At 38.8% G+C, this 13,489-nt stretch overlaps 1 long non-coding RNA gene across 1 annotated transcript; it reads left to right on the top strand.

The window, feature by feature from the left end:
• The first annotated feature begins 408 nt into the window (after positions 1 to 408).
• Positions 409 to 3,314, top strand: LOC142239026 (uncharacterized). The gene is made up of 2 exons (XR_012722894.1): positions 409 to 3,068; positions 3,136 to 3,314. It is a non-coding gene; the product is annotated as an uncharacterized LOC142239026 (long non-coding RNA).
• Positions 3,315 to 13,489: the final 10,175 nt, after the last annotated feature.

The raw sequence follows: 13,489 nt of genomic DNA on the forward strand, positions 1-13,489 counted from the left end.
CATTTAAGATATCCGCTGGAATATTTCTGGGGACAATATATGCTCTCCTCCGTCTTTTTTGAGGTTTTTAGGTTCAATTCAATATTTATGCAGCAGTGGTTGCTTCCCAGGCTTTCGTTAGATGTCAACAATGTGGACACAAGAGCAAGAGAGGGACTACATATGGTAAGGTCGATCGCGGTGGGGTTGAAGCATCCAAAGAATGTCTTTGCACCGTCATTGAGGAGGACAAGATTGTTTTTTTCTATAAATTCACTAACACATTCTCCCCTTCGGTCTGTGGAGTCGTTACCCCATGCCGTGTCGTGCGCATTAAAGTCTCCACAAATCAGTATGCTTGTCCAATTATATTGTCAAGATCGGGTAAATTAAAAGATATTGCCGGGGGTATGTATATTGATATGATGACTATATTTCCACTAGGTGTTTGAATTTCACAAGCTGCTACTTCGATCTGTCGGTTGGTTGGAGTAACGTTGATGGTAGTAAATAATATTGATTTTTCTAAAAGGATGGCCACACCGCCACCATAGGTCGGCCTATCCTTTCTAACGACGTTATAATTAGGAATTTGAAATATGTCCTTTGAATCTAGCCAGGTCTCTGCTAGGCACGCAATATCTATTTTACTACCATTTAATAGGCGAGGTAGTTGTGGTCTTTTGTTTCTCGCACTTGTTAAATTAGTCTGTAGAATCTTCATCAACGTTATCAGAAGTTAGCAAGCTGCTTTCCTTCCGAACAGATCGTTGAAACTTCTCGAAATCATCAGGTGTGGTCGATATAGTCATACCGGTGCCTGAGTCATCATATTTTAAGTCATTCGTACTAGCAGGATTTATCTCCGTAGCTTTGGCAGGTTCTCGTGACAGAACAGCAGCCTCTACGATATCGTTCAGTTTTTGTGTTGTAATGTCTGTTGTGACCTCCGGGGTCATTTGGAATAGAGGTCCAGCCCCATTACACTCGGATTGTTCTTGGATCAAATCTCCGTCAAAATCACTTAACTCGTTACTCGATTTCCCCCTTAAAACTTCGGGGGAGATGTTGGGAGGTGGTTGTATCTCAATTACGGTAGTGATTGGCATGTGTGTGTCGGTCCCGCGGACCTGTAGACTATCACGATTAATAGATCGGCGTTTTCTTGCCGAAAGTCTTTGTCTCTTAGTGGCAAGGGACGGAAAATCATCTGGGTTTAAGTCGAACGTAGCATTTGTTGGTTCAAGGTCTAAATTTCTCGCTATACGTCGCGGTAATTTCTCATCGGCTTTTTCTTTTGCCTTTCGCCGTAACTCTTTTCTTTTCTCACATTCAGTTGATCTGGAGTCATGAAACTTCCCGCAATTGATGCATACAGGGATATGTTCGCAAACGCCATCGTGTGAATGTCCACATCGTGGACAGAGTTGTCGAAGACGTCGACAAAACTTGTAGGAGTGTCCGTATCTCCAGCATTTACGACATTGAATAGTGGGTTCAATAAAGGGGCGAACCGGATAGATAATTTGATCCAATGCAACATGCGACGGCAATATATTGCCCGTGAGGCATAACATGATCATGTCAATCTCTATTCGTTCATCGCTGTTCCTAGTAAATCTCTTTACCTCAGTCACCTCCACCGTGTTATTCAAAGGCCCGAATTCAGCCATGTGTTTCACTTTTACATTTTCAAATATATACTTCTCGGTGAGAGTAGGGTCCGAGGGTATCTCCACAACTGCTTTGACCTCGCAAAGCTCCTGTGGACTGTACACATTGTTCTTCTCCTTAAACATGTCATTGCATACTAGCCGGTTGATTATCTCCCTATTACGGCTAACTACACGCAGTTTACGTTTAGAAATATAAAATATTTCTATATCTTCCTCCTTCTCGTACAATTCCTTCCCTATCCTGATGACAGGCAAGGATTTCTTCTCCATCTTGAACTGTTGAATCAAAATTTCATAATTACGCCTATAATGGACATATTTTCTGATCCTAGGCGGTGGGTCTTTGTCTCCATCAACTGGTACGGTCATAGGCCACACCATTTTACTTGGAAATCAGCAAAAATTCAATATTAACTCAGAAATATTTAGAGGACGCGTCCGTACTTGTCGAATGTTCGCGGTCTTTTTTTTCACACAAAGACTACTATTGCGACAATGCAAAACGGGGCGAGCAAGCGAACAACAACAACAGCGGTAAGCAGCGAGCAAGCATAAAAGGTAGTTACTATACTAAGGCAGTTTTTTCTACAAAACGGTTACAATTCAAACAGTCTCGAAAAATTATCGATATCAGCGTCAATGAACATTCGATACGTTTACAAATCGATACTGCATCTGACATATCGATAATATCTCAAACTACGTGGGAAAATATTTGCAAGCCTGCCGCTCACAAAACAGATGATATCGCTACAGATGTTAACACAAACAAAATCAACATCATTGCAATATTCGAGTGCAATGTAAAAATCAAGAAGAAGACCTTGAATTTGCCTTATAACCTCTGGGATACACCAATCTCAGCTTGGTGTCATCGAATAATTTCAAACGATTCAAATATTTCATCACTCAAGAACAAGTATCAAAAAGTTTTTGACAACAACAACATGGGACTTTGCACAAAGACACAAGTGCACATCAAACTTTTGCCAGGTTCCAGGGGATATAGAATGCGAACTGGATAGACTACGAAATGCGGGAATAATAACACCCGTAGATTCATCTCGATATGCAGCGGCAATTGTGGTAAGCAGAAGAAACGGAAAGATATGCATTTTTGCCGATTATTCAACTGGGTTGAACAGTATAATCCCTGCCAGCATTTCAAAGTTTCATTTCATCCTCATCGCTACCACAGACTCGTAAATGTCACCACAACCATCGCGAACTGTGATGGGGGAAGCATATCAAAAAGTACAAAATGTACATGAAAGTATTTTGCCATCACTACTGTTAGAAGAGCCATTTTATTTTTTGTGAAACGCCAAGCGCAACCAGCTTGTTATATTTTATTTAAATAAAAACAAAAATAAAGTTCTGAAAACATAGATATTACGCTTAAAATTGTGAAAGGTATATGGTGAACAATTTTCGACTTTCCAAATAGAATAAAGTGATCGTTTTTCAAATATTTTTCCAGGCACGCTGTCTCCATCGAAAATAAACAAACTGGCTGATAGACGCTGCAATATGTAACTTGCTACTTACAACTGAACATCATTCTTTTATTAATGCAAAAAAATTATGTTAAATGTGATGAGATAAACCGAAAAATGTTATATTTATAAGAAATTATAAATGTTTAATTAAATCAATAAACGTCTACACAATCGTGTTTTAAGGGCACCTTATACGGTCGGATAAACCCTGCGACACAACACGGCGACAAATCCGATTGTATAAGGTCGTGTTCGGCTGTCGCGGGGACGTGTTGGCATAAAATCAAAACAACTTTGATTTTTTCTGGTTGGGTGGTACAAAATGTGTGTGAAGATAAATACGTATTTAAAACCCTAGACACAAACCAATTGTAATAGATTAGGGTAAAAACATTTTGGGATTTTTTCGAAAAACTGATTTTTTGGAAAAACTACTGGGAATTTAAAATTAAAATTTCGCAGGAACAATGCCAGGGGAACACCCTACATAACGGTTTATTTATTTTGGAAATACATTAACCACCGCAAGAGATATGTGGTGGGACATTTGGCAATGGGAGGGGAATCATATCTCTGGAACGGGATATCCTGCCAGGACTACTTATGCGGCAGTGTATAGTCCTATGAAATACCTATCGAACAAGGTATAGCATATATCAAGATTTGATTTTTAAGACACCAAATACGCTCTTTTAATTTCTGTATTTATTATCCTAAATTTCTGGAGGGGATCAGTGGCCATATCTCAGGAACGAAGCTACCCTCTGACCTAAAATTTATGACAAATTAATGTGCTTGTAACACCCTTCAATCAGAGGGTAAACATTTGTTGAAGCGATATTTCAGAACTCCAAAATTGTTCCTCCAATATTGGTTATTTTACCTATGAATTTTCGGAGGGGAGGAATGCGTCCAGGAGGAGTGGGGTACATCCTGCCGACATAGCTCCCACACAAATCCATACTCCTAAAGACGCCTTTTCGAACAAAAGAAACAGCGAATCAAGAATTGATTTTGGGATTGCTCCAGCTCCTCATCAATATGACCCTTTTTCAGACCAAAAAATACAAAACTGAATAGAAGCAAAGCAGAAAAATTTCGCACCAGATGCTTGGCCAGGAGCAGTGCTAATATCGATGGAACGGGATCTCCTACCGACATAGCATAAAAACCATTATAAAGCTCCAAGAAACACCTATACGGATTGATGTCACTTTATTCCAGAATTGATTTTGGTATACCCAGATACGCCTGTTCAAATGTGGCCCATTTCATAGCAGATTCTGGCCGGGAGCAGTGGCCATATCTTTGGAACGAATTATCCTGCCGACAAGGGATGACCACTGTTGTATAGTCCTAGGAACCTACTTTCCGGAATGGTGTCACTTTATTCCAGAATTGATTTCGGTATACCCAGATACGCCTGTTCAAAAGTGGGTAATTTCATAGCAGATTCTGGCCGGGAGCAGTGGCCATATCTTTGGAACGAATTATCCTGCCGACACGAGATGACCAATTTTGTACAGTGCTAGGAAGCTACTTTCCGGAATGGTGTAACTTTATTCCAGAATTGATTTTGGTATACCCAGATACGCCTGTTCAAATGTGGCCCATTTCATAGCAGATTCTGGCCGGGAGCAGTGGCCATATCTTTGGAACGAATTATCCTGCCGACACGAGATGACCACTGTTGTACAGTGCTAGGAAGCTACTTTCCGGATTGGTGTCACTTTATTGCAGAGTTGATTTCGGTATACCCAAATACGCCTTTTCAAAAGTGGTCAATTTCATAGCAGAATCTGGCCGGGAGCAGTGGCCATATCCAGATACGCCTGTTCAAATGTGGCCCATTTCATAGCAGATTCTGGCCGGGAGCAGTGGCCATATCTTTGGAACGAATTATCGTGCCGACATCAAATTACCACTGTTGTATAGTCCTAGGAAGCTACTTTCCGGCATGGTGTCACTTTATCCCAGAATTGATTTCGGTATACCCAGATACGCCTGTTCAAATGTGGCCCATTTCATAGCAGATTCTGGCCGGGAGCAGTGGCCATATCTTGGGAACGAATTATCCTGCCGACAAGGGATGACCACTGTTGTATAGTGCTAGGAAGCTACTTTCCGGAATGGTGTAACTTTATTCCAGAATTGATTTTGGTATACCCAGATACGCCTGTTCAAATGTGGCCCATTTCATAGCAGATTCTGGCCGGGAGCAGTGGCCATATCTTTGGAACGAATTATCCTGCCGACACGAGATGACCACTGTTGTACAGTGCTAGGAAGCTACTTCCCGGATTGGTGTCACTTTATTGCAGAATTGATTTCGGTATACCCAAATACGCCTTTTCAAAAGTGGTCAATTTCATAGCAGAATCTGGCCGGGAGCAGTGGCCATATCTTTCGAATGAAATATCCTGCCGACACGAGATGACCACTGTTGTACAGTGCTAGGAAGCTACTTTCCGGAATGGTGTCACTTTATTGCAGAATTGATTTCGGTATACCCAGATACGCCTGTTCAAATGTGGCCCATTTCATAGCAGATTCTGGCCGGGAGCAGTGGCCATATCTTTGGAACGAATTATCGTGCCGACAAGGGATGACCACTGTTGTATAGTCCTAGGAAGCTACTTTCCGGCATGGTGTCACTTTATCCCAGAATTGATTTCGGTATACCCAGATACGCCTGTTCAAATGTGGCCCATTTCATAGCAGATTCTGGCCGGGAGCAGTGGCCATATCTTGGGAACGAATTATCCTGCCGACAAGGGATGACCACTGTTGTATAGTCCTAGGAACCTACTTTCCGGAATGGTGTCACTTTATTCCAGAATTGATTTTGGTATACCCAAATACGCCTGTTCAAAAGTGGTCAATTTCATAGCAGAATCTGGCCGGGAGCAGTGGCCATATCTTTGGAACGAATTATCCTGCCGACACGAGATGACCACTGTTGTACAGTGCTAGGAAGCTACTTTCCGGAATGGTGTCACTTTATTGCAGAATTGATTTCAGTATACCCAAATACGCCTTTTCAAAAGTGGTCAATTTCATAGCAGAATCTGGCCGGGAGCAGTGGCCATATCTTTCGAATGAAATATCCTGCCGACACGAGATGACCACTGTTGTACAGTGCTAGGAAGCTACTTTCCGGAATGGTGTCACTTTATTGCAGAATTGATTTCGGTATACCCAGATACGCCTGTTCAAATGTGGCCCATTTCATAGCAGATTCTGGCCGGGAGCAGTGGCCATATCTTTGGAACGAATTATCGTGCCGACATCAAATTACCACTGTTGTATAGTCCTAGGAAGCTACTTTCCGGCATGGTGTCACTTTATCCCAGAATTGATTTCGGTATACCCAGATACGCCTGTTCAAATGTGGCCCATTTCATAGCAGATTCTGGCCGGGAGCAGTGGCCATATCTTGGGAACGAATTATCCTGCCGACAAGGGATGACCACTGTTGTATAGTCCTAGGAACCTACTTTCCGGAATGGTGTCACTTTATTCCAGAATTGATTTCGGTATACCCAAATACGCCTGTTCAAAAGTGGTCAATTTCATAGCAGAATCTGGCCGGGAGCAGTGGCCATATCTTTCGAATGAAATATCCTGCCGACACGAGATGACCACTGTTGTACAGTGCTAGGAAGCTACTTTCCGGAATGGTGTCACTTTATTGCAGAATTGATTTCGGTATACCCAGATACGCCTGTTCAAATGTGGCCCATTTCATAGCAGATTCTGGCCGGGAGCAGTGGCCATATCTTTGGAACGAATTATCGTGCCGACATCAAATTACCACTGTTGTATAGTCCTAGGAAGCTACTTTCCGGCATGGTGTCACTTTATCCCAGAATTGATTTCGGTATACCCAGATACGCCTGTTCAAATGTGGCCCATTTCATAGCAGATTCTGGCCGGGAGCAGTGGCCATATCTTTGGAACGAATTATCGTGCCGACATCAAATAACCAATGTTGTATAGTCCTAGGAAGCTACTTTCCGGCATGGTGTCACTTTATCCCAGAATTGATTTCGGTATACCCAGATACGCCTGTTCAAATGTGGCCCATTTCATAGCAGATTCTGGCCGGGAGCAGTGGCCATATCTTTGGAACGAATTATCCTGCCGACATGAAATAACCACTGTTGTATAGTACTAGGAAGCTGCTTTCCGGAATGGTGTCAGTTTGTTCAAGAATTGATTTTGGTATACCCAAATACGCCTGTTCAAATTTGGAATCAATTGTAATAGATTAGGGTAAGAAAAAAAAATTTTTTTTGTGTTTGCAAAAAAGTGGCTTTAAAGAAAAACTATTTTGAATTTAAAGTAAAATTTTGCAAAAACAGTACCGCCTATATAGCAATTTTGTTCTTTCTTAAATATATTGACTACAACTAAAGTAGTGGTGTAAGACATTTGGCAACGGACGTATAAAAAAACTCCGAAACTCTTTTCCGGATTAATGTAACATTATTTCCAAATCAAAGTTGGTGTATGCAGATGCTTTACACTTTTTCCTAAATTTTATTATTAGTGTTTAAAATAAAAATAAATTCGAATAAAATTTTATCAAAAGTAAGCCAACCTTGATTTGAACCTGCATACTTAAATAAACCTTGATTCCAACTAACTCATCAACGAGTTAGGCCACTGCCTTGACGATAATCTGCGCAACGAAACTTTCCTATGACGTAATTCCAGGTTTTGTCTTTAATTAAACACAGGTAGACCTCAACATACATAGTTTCTGTAAGATGTCTACATTTCAATTACGCCATTTTGGTTAATGCTGAGGCTTACCTGTTTCAGTTGCTTTAACAGAGTCAAGAGGGTTACCAACTCCGAAAATTAATGACAATTAATTAATGAAAAATGAAAAACCTCTGTAGAAAGTTGGTATAATCTCCACACCCAGGAAATGTCATTAGAAGTAAATTGCACAAGTAATGAATTTTTATGAAACCCTTTGCTATATTGGGTTTCATAAAAACTACCACCAAACAAGTCGTGGTTTTGCACCTACTGTAAGTTTTTATTGTTATGATTCTTTAATGCTGAGAAAACTTTCGAAGATTGATATTTACCATAAGTAGTGAATTTAGTTGTTTTCCACAAATATCAGCACTGGAACCCAAATTTTTTGTTGCTGTGCATTCAAGAGATTTCTTGGTGCTAAGCAAAGATTGACTAAATTTATTTAATATTTTTTTTTATCTAATATATTGTTAAAATTCAAAATTTTAAGTAAAATTTATAAATCTTAGACACTGTATAGAGCTAAAGTGCATAAGTGCCGTTTAGGATTTCGTTAAGTTTGTAATTAAGTTTTTAAGGTATCTAGCGTACGATGAGTAGCGTAAACTTAAGGTAATACTATAATTAAAATGAAGATGTAAACTTAGTTTATTTAGACTTAGTTTGTTGTTAACTATTTGCGTAATACAATTTTTTGCTATACAGTGTAATTCATATAATCTTTATACGTGATGCAAAAGATTGGTATCATTCACAATTTGTGTGAATGAGATGCTCTTTGGGTTAAATATAAATATAATTTTAACAAATTTTAAATTCAAGAATATTATAAAATCGCTCAATGGCAACACTATGCCGCACGTGCAATGAGGGAGCAAAGAGAAAATGTATGCTTACCCTTTTAAAGCGCAAGAGAACCAATGTCGTAACACCGTTACTATTTCAATTTTTAAGGAAATGAGTGAAACCCCAATACACACATATAAGAGATCGTTATCATTTCTTGTAGTCGTTTAGTTGAGCTATTCGCTAAAGTATTCAGTGGAGTTAGGATGGTCTAGTAGGTTAAGCGTTTGGCGTATTTTTCTTTATTCAACAGATGCGAGTTCGAGTCCACGTTTGATTGACTGTGACACGTTTTTATTTATTTTGATTACTGTATTGTTTTTTTTTTTACTAAAAAATTCATTTCATCGACTCAGAATTTCCCCACAACCAAGAATGTATAAATACACTCTATGGTGTCTGAAACCAATATTTTAATGCATTACAAACGGATTGACGAATTTAGTATACCCCCATCCTATGATGGAGGGTTTAAAAAATATGTATATACACATATATATGTATAAATATAGTCAAAAGTGGGCTCGAACACCTAACCCTTGAACAAAATTAGATTGTACCGAACGCTCAACCTATTCGGCTATGCCAATCATTTGAACTATGTGGCGAATAACTCAACTAAACGATATACCACTACAATTGCAAGTGTTAGTTCAAGCTCAAGTATGTGTGTTTGCGTTTCCACCCCAAAATCCATTTCTCAAAAATTGAAATAGTAACGGGATTAAGTTATTTGGTTCTCTTTGGTTTTTAAAGAGTTAAATGGGTATTTTCTATTTGCTCTCACGTTAAATGTTGTAGTATTGCCAATGTTCTTTTTAATATACACCATAATATTTATTAGATTTATCTAGTTAAATTACAATAGAAATGCGGACATGATTTCAAGAAAAAAACTTATTATTAAATGAATTGCAATGAATTTGGTGCACGTAGGTCACTCGAAAATAAAGTGGTTGCAATTATATTTTTTGGTTTATAAAGTAAGAATGCCTACACTAAAAACAGTGAACGCACCATGGCATTAAAGTCAACTTAACTTTATTTTAGTTCATGAAAATTATTATGTTTTAGTTTAAATTTCCCCAATATGAGAAAATTATTTAAATTTAATAATTTTTGTGTGCATGTAGATGAACTACAAAAGAAGAACAAGTTACACAAATGAAAGATTTCGTATTTTTCAGAAAAAAGTTTAAAATTTCCTAAAATTTGTAAATTTTGCTAAAAATGTACAATGAATTTCTGGAACATGTCGAAAATTATTTACTTATTTTTGTCATATGTATGTTGAGGTCTACCCGTGTTTACTTAAAGACAAAACCTGGAATTACGTCATAGGAAAGTTTCGCTGCGCAGATTATCGTCGAGGGGGTGGCTTAACTCGTTGATGAGTGAGTTGAATTCAAGGTTTATTTAAGTATCCAGGTTCAAATCACGGTTCGCTTACTTTTAATAAAATTTTATTTGAATTTATTTTTATTTTAAACACTAATAATAAAATTTAGAAAATGGTGTAAAGCATCTGCATACACCAACTTTGACTTTGAAATAATGTTACATTAATCCGGAAAAGAGTTTCGGAGTTTTTTTATACGTCCGTTGCCAAATGTCTTACACCACTACTTTAGTTGTAGTCAATATATTTAAGAAAGAACAAAATTGCTATATAGGCGGCACTGTTTTTGCAAAATTTTACTTTAAATTCAAAATAGTTTTTCTTTAAAGCCACTTTTTTGCAAACACAAAAAAATTTTTTTTTTCTTACCCTAATCTATTACAATTGATTCCAAATTTGACCAGGCGTATTTGGGTATACCAAAATCAATTCTGGAACAAATTGACACCATTTCGGAAAGCAGCTTCCTAGTACTATACAACAGTGGTTATTTGATGTCGGCACGATAATTCGTTCCAAAGATATGGCCACTGCTCCCGGCCAGAATCTGCTATGAAATGGGCCACATTTGAACAGGCGTATCTGGGTATACCGAAATCAATTCTGGGATAAAGTGACACCATGCCGGAAAGTAGCTTCCTAGGACTATACAACATTGGTTATTTGATGTCGGCACGATAATTCGTTCCAAAGATATGGCCACTGCTCCCGGCCAGAATCTGCTATGAAATGGGCCACATTTGAACAGGCGTATCTGGGTATACCGAAATCAATTCTGCAATAAAGTGACACCATTCCGGAAAGTAGCTTCCTAGCACTGTACAACAGTGGTCATCTCGTGTCGGCAGGATATTTCATTCGAAAGATATGGCCACTGCTCCCGGCCAGATTCTGCTATGAAATTGACCACTTTTGAAAAGGCGTATTTGGGTATACCGAAATCAATTCTGGAATAAAGTGACACCATTCCGGAAAGTAGGTTCCTAGGACTATACAACAGTGGTCATCCCTTGTCGGCAGGATAATTCGTTCCAAAGATATGGCCACTGCTCCCGGCCAGAATCTGCTATGAAATGGGCCACATTTGAACAGGCGTATCTGGGTATACCAAAATCAATTCTGGAATAAAGTGACATCAATCCGTATAGGTGTTTCTTGGAGCTTTATAATGGTTTTTATGCCATGTCGGAAGGAGATCCCGTTCCATCGATATTAGCACTGCTCCTGGCCAAGCATCTGGTGCGAAATTTTTCTGCTTTGCTTCTATTCAGTTTTGTATTTTTTGGTCTGAAAAAGGGTCATATTGATGAGGAGCTGGAGCAATCCCAAAATCAATTCTTGATTCGCTGTTTCTTTTGTTCGAAAAGGCGTCTTTAGGAGTATGGATTTGTGTGGGAGCTATGTCGGCAGGATGTACCCCACTCCTCCTGGACGCATTCCTCCCCTCCGAAAATTCATAGGTAAAATAACCAATATTGGAGGAACAATTTTGGAGTTCTGAAATATCGCTTCAACAAATGTTTACCCTCTGATTGAAGGGTGTTACAAGCACATTAATTTGTCATAAATTTTAGGTCAGAGGGTAGCTTCGTTCCTGAGATATGGCCACTGATCCCCTCCAGAAATTTAGGATAATAAATACAGAAATTAAAAGAGCGTATTTGGTGTCTTAAAAATCAAATCTTGATATATGCTATACCTTGTTCGATAGGTATTTCATAGGACTATACACTGCCGCATAAGTAGTCCTGGCAGGATATCCCGTTCCAGAGATATGATTCCCCTCCCATTGCTAAATGTCCCACCACATATCTCTTGCGGTGGTTAATGTATTTCCAAAATAAATAAACCGTTATGTAGGGTGTTCCCCTGGCATTGTTCCTGCGAAATTTTAATTTTAAATTCCCAGTAGTTTTTCCAAAAAATCAGTTTTTCGAAAAAATCCCAAAATGTTTTTACCCTAATCTATTACAATTGGTTTGTGTCTAGGGTTTTAAATACGTATTTATCTTCACACACATTGGTACAAATCATTGAGTGTAAGGGGATGTTCGACAAACATTATCAAAAACAAATTTATTTTTACATTAAAAACAGGCATTTCTGCAATGAAATTAATGATAGATCGCCAATTCTGGTTGAAAATTAAAGAAATATATAAATCTAAACCAGTATTGTGGCAAAAACGTGGAAAAATTCCACTTCCAATCAATGGGAAACCAGGCGACAAGTATTTTAAATTCATCAAGTAATTTGTAATATATTAGACGTGGATTACTTCAGGAATCATTGTTTTGACACATATACCAGGATTTTTTTTATTATTTTCTTCCATTTTTTCAGTAAAAAATGGTTTCACCCATAAATCTTCGTACAACTTCATTGTTAGTTTATGCTTCTTCTTATTTTTTCATGTTGTCATCACATTTGTTCGTGCAGTGTAAGGGCAAAACTTGAACGAACACACAACAAATAGACGAACCTCTGTCGGAGTGTTTATCCGACCGTCTAAGGTAAGGTAAGGTTTGCAGGGGTTCTTATTGGCGTCCTTCGAAATTGATCTAAATAGGCACCTAATAATTGCACTGATGAGAAACTTTTTCGTAGTAACTTGGCGTGGTACAACTTCTCAATAGTGACGGCGCTTTTCCGACGAGTTTTTGATGTCGTATATGATTGTTTTCGACGTAGTGGGGATTCTCAGAAGCGCCCCCAAATTCAAAAAATGTTGGTAGGGATCGAACCAAATCAATATCCTCTTCCAACTCCCAAGGAAATCTTTGCCGAATGCCACGATTGTACCATCTTCAGTCATTTGGATCTCTCAGACGCATACCTCCAGGTCGAAGTAGACGATGAAAGTAAGGACCTCCTCACGATCAATACACACAAAGGCCTTTATCGCTTCAACCGCCTCACTCCAGGTGTCAAATCTGCGCCCAGAGCTTTTCAACGCATAATGGATCAATTATGCACAGGCGTTACGGGTTCCAGAGCTTATATCGACGATATTATACTCGCAAGTAAATCCATATCAGAACACGAATTCAATTTAGATATGGTTTTCGACTCAAGTTCGAAAAATGCCAATTTTTTAGGACCAGCATCAAGTACTTGGGCCAAGTAATTGACAAGTCTGGCATACCAGATCCTGAAAAAATTCGTGCCATACAAGATCACAAAGTGCCACAGAATATATCAGAAGTGAGACACTTCTAGGCTCGATTAATCATTGTGGGAAATACGTCAACAACATGCGGAAGCTTCGAAAGCCCCTTGACAAAACATTTCAGTGGTCAGCACAATGTCAAAACAGT

Source organism: Haematobia irritans, chromosome 5 (assembly GCF_050003625.1).
Source record: "Haematobia irritans isolate KBUSLIRL chromosome 5, ASM5000362v1, whole genome shotgun sequence".
NCBI lineage: Eukaryota > Metazoa > Arthropoda > Insecta > Diptera > Muscidae > Haematobia > Haematobia irritans.